General features: G+C 43.5%; 1 long non-coding RNA gene across 1 annotated transcript; it reads left to right on the forward strand.

Annotated features, from left to right (window-relative positions):
* The first annotated feature begins 635 nt into the window (after nucleotides 1-635).
* On the forward strand, nucleotides 636-4,083 carry LOC148188362 (uncharacterized). The gene is made up of 4 exons (XR_015778068.1): nucleotides 636-692; nucleotides 770-829; nucleotides 3,102-3,258; nucleotides 3,868-4,083. It is a non-coding gene; the product is annotated as an uncharacterized LOC148188362 (long non-coding RNA).
* The last annotated feature ends 338 nt before the right edge of the window (nucleotides 4,084-4,421 follow it).

The following is a 4,421-nucleotide window of genomic DNA, read 5'->3' on the forward strand; positions in this document are numbered from 1 at the left end:
AACTGCCAAACACTGTTTTTTAACTTGTTTTTAGCCCTTTTAACCATGAATTTAAATCGCTGTAAATCTCCATTTATGTTTCTTTTGCAATTTTAATTATTTATTTATCTCTGTCTTTGTAATTTTAATTATTTATTTCTGTTTTGGGGAATTTTAAATGATGAACAATTTGTTTATAACCCTTTAACAAAGCATTTAGCCCTGTGGAAATCTTAATATATGTTTTTTGCAATTTTAATTATGTATTTATTTCTGTGGGTTATGGGTTAGGATTAGGGGTTAGGGATTTTCTCAGAACTTATATTTGACCTCAATATTTCTAAAATCATGGCTAAAGCAGTATCTTTTTATTTTTTGTGTTTTAGATTTGAGAGGATGTGTTTCATAAAGTCTTCCAGCAGATGGCAGCAAAAAAAAAAAAACAACAACAACCATACACTTCACAAGTGAGACACCAGGAAAGACACAGGAGAAGGTAAAATTTATGACTTTTATGAATGATTTATGCTATTGTAACAGCATAGAGGTGTTTATCCGCCGTCATTTGCCGCTGCTGGTAATGAGCGCAGCTGGTGGCCGTGATGAGGTGGGCTGGTATAAAAGCGGCCTTCCTCCCACCAGTTTTACCTTTTGCGCCTCTCTCCGTCACCACAGGCGCGTCACTTCCGTGCCGGAGGTCGCTCTGCCAACAGGTGTGGCTGCACGCTGCTTCACCTCGCAGGTTGTTTGTGTCTGCTTATGTGCTTACAGCATCGGTGTTGTGTTGTAGGGCGGTTGCCTGTGCGCTGCTCCGTGCCCCGTGTAGGTGCTGCTGCATTTGTTGGCCGTGGTAAGTGTCCTCTCTGTCTCTGCTGTATGGTTGATGCTACTAAATTGGCTAATGCTAGCGTGGTCACAGGTAAACGCTGGTCGCAGCCCGAACTCCTCTCTCTCCCTCCCTCCTCTCGTGTGTGTCTGTGTGTGTGCCGGCTGTGACCGAAAAGGTATGCGTGTCTCCTAGCGCGCACCGCATCATGTTCAGTCATTTAGCCATGCTAATAGCATTTTTCTTGGCTAGGTGTTAATGTAACCAGCTGATTGGGGCCGCTGCTGTTTTTGTCTCCGCTGCTGCTCGTCTCCACCGCCTCTTGGCCGCACGCCACGGGCGAAGCACAATTTTAAATATTGTATGTACAAGTGTGTGTAAGTGTGTGTGTGTAAACGTGCGGGTTACGTTCTGTTACTTTTGGATTAGTTGTATGGGTTAATTTGTATTTTTTTTCTTTTTTGATTAATCCTGATTTTGGCTACTGATGTAATTAATTTGTTAATTAGGTTAAATTGAAAGACTTTCTATATGTAATTCGGTCATTGTTGGGTTTGGGTTTTGTTTTGTTTTCTTTAGCTTTCCTTTTGTTTATGATTGGTTATATTTAAGTTCTGCTTGGGCAGTTATTGATTGATATATTTTGTTAAGCTTAAGTGTGCGACCTGCCCCTTTAATTATAATTTTTGTTAGATTCTGATTTATTATTTCTTTGTTTTGTGTTGTTCTGTGGTAACCCCACTGATTTGTTTAATTTTAATTTTAATTTTAATTTTAATTTTAATTTTAATTTTAATTTTAATTACCGCTCCAGCGCGCGGACATGGACAGTCCGGTCCAACGCGAAAATGTGTGACAGCCTGCTCCACTAGAGCAGTTTTACAAACTGTCTCGCTCCTGCAATGTTTTCCAACTCCAGTGTGGACATGTGCGGCAGTCCGCTCCAGCGCGCGGACTTGTCCGATTGCCCGGTCTAGCGCGGACATGTGTGAAAGCCCTCTCCAGCGCGCGGACATGGACAGCCCACTCAAGCGCGCGGACATGTCCACAGCCCGCTTCAGCGTGCGGAGCCGGAGACCCAGCTGGAAATTTTTGGTTCTAAAAACGTTCTGAGAATGTTACAATGTAACCAAATGTGTCATTAATGTTTTCAGCTGCAAGTTTTATTTTAGTTGTCAGAACGTTCTTCTTAATGTTCAGCTAATATTCTCCAGAAACATCAGAACATGTTAAATCTTTTTGATTGTTAACATATCACATTACATTTTCATTCAGTGTTTAGCTCAAACGTTACATCTCAGTCAGCATTTATTTGATATAATCAACATTTTTTGGGCCGTAGGTAGATTTATTGGTCACTTTTTAAATAAAGTTTAAAACACGAAATTACAAAGATCCTTGATCCTGCTTCATCTCTGGAGCTGAAGGTTGAGTTGATTAAAATCAGCAGATACTGTGAAGATTACACCTTAAAACGTTTGTTGAACATTAGATTAAAATGTTTTCTTTAAACATTATTGGGACTTGTAGGTAATGTTAGTTGGTGTTGTGGGAACGTTCCCTGCTGGCTGGTGAGTCTTGGGAACATGTTAGATCTGTCCCTGTCCTGCTGGAGAATTGGGTCCATCTTTATTTGGAAAGTGTCAAATGAAATAAGAGAACAAAATAAAAGCATGAAAAACAGCAGCAGAACGCCGTGAGGACCGACTCAGTGAACAAACGTCTTCATGTCTGAAAAAGAGGAATTTTGCAAATCATTAAAGTTGATTTTAAACATGATTATTCAAGATTTCTGCCCAAATATTCACCACACACACCTCGAAATAATCACTCAAGAATGAAGACCAACACAAGAACAGATCAATCTGAATAAACACACACACACACACACACACACAGAGGTCACGTATCACAGTCGCTCTGTGAGAAACAGCCGTCCTGTCTGTCACATCTGACTGTTTCAACTCACATCTCTTTAATATGTTGTTTTTTTAAATCCTCTTTAAATGTGTTGGATGTTCTTCGTGTTTTCAGCTGTTTTAAATTAACCCCTCTGACGGACTGACCAGTTTACAGATCACTGCTGATGTCACAGTTTACCTGAGCACCCCTCTGTGAGGAGTCAAAGGGTTAATATGGGTCTCATTGATGGATGATGTCACCAGTGATGTCACCAGATGTCACTAAGCCTGTGTGTGTGTGTGTGTGTGTGTGTGTGTGTGTGTGTGTGTGTGTGTGTGTGTGTGTGTGTGTGTGTGTGTGTGTGTGTGTGTGTGTGTGTGTCCCCGTCCGTCAGGTGAAGGAGAATAACTACCGGGGTCACAGCGACAGCGTGGATCAGCTCTGCTGGCATCCGACCAACCCCGATCTGTTCGTCACGGCGTCCAGAGACAAGACCATCCGCATCTGGGACGTCCGCACCACCAAGTGCATCGCCACCGACAACACAAAAGGTACGAGCTCAGCTCACCCAGGAGGAGTCAACTTTTTAATCCGAGAGAGGAATATTTTAAAAACAGGGAGTCATTCTGATTTATTTGCAGGACGACATAAAAATAACTGAGAATTCAAATCTGACGTTCTACGTGAAGTCTGTTTGTTCTTTACAAATTGGACGAAGTCGATTCGAGGTGAGCGAGATGTGACCTCCGACAAAAACCATCAAGACAAACTGAAATATTCTTTGAGATTTATGAAGTTAGCATGTTAGCATAGCTGCACCCTCAGAGCCAGACACTTCACGAAAACACGCCCTGAACTACACGTCCTGAGCAACGCGTCCTAAACGACACGTCCTAAACGACACGTCCTAAACGACACGTCCTAAACAGGACGCGACACGTCCTGAAGGACACGTCCTAAACAGCACGTGCTGAACAAGGCCCTCTACGACTGACTGACGGAGGCTGTGCTCCCTCCTGCTGCTTCATCAATACAAAGAAAAATCGTTATTCAGAACATGTGACCATCAGTCAACATGTCGCCGTCAGTCTTTTCATGTTCGGAGTCATTGATCGGAGATGATCTCAGGTAACAGTCACGAGTCTCCTCGTGTGTTTCAGGAGAGAACATCAACATCTGCTGGAGTCCTGACGGTCAGACCATCGCCGTGGGGAACAAAGACGATGTGGTGACCTTCATCGACGCCAAGACACATCGCTCCAAGGCCGAGGAGCAGATCGAGATTTCCTGGAACAACGACAACGACATGTTCTTCCTCACCAACGGCAACGGCTGCATCAACATCCTCAGGTAGGAAACATCAGCATCCTCTGCTCTCCTCTGATGTTTCTCTCTGCTCTCCTCCTCTCATCTCCTCCTCTCTGCTCTCCTCCTCTCATCTCCTCCTCTCTGCTCTCCTCCTCTCATCTCCTCCTCTCTGCTCTCCTCCTCTCACCTCCTCCTCTCTTACTCTTACTACATGCTTGGGTTTACCAGGTCTGTCCAGCAGCCTTCCCCAACACCTGATCCAACTCAACACCAGGTGGTGATCAGTTGACAGCTCCACTCCACTCCACTCTTCACCCGAGTGTCCCACCCGAGACATACGGCCACAAATCAGATGATATATCACAAAATCAATAGGCAATAGTATAATATGGCGAAAAAGGTCAAA

This window comes from Plectropomus leopardus, chromosome 11, assembly GCF_026936395.1.
Source record: "Plectropomus leopardus strain MGB_pleo_1.0 chromosome 11, ASM2693639v1, whole genome shotgun sequence".
NCBI lineage: Eukaryota > Metazoa > Chordata > Actinopteri > Perciformes > Serranidae > Plectropomus > Plectropomus leopardus.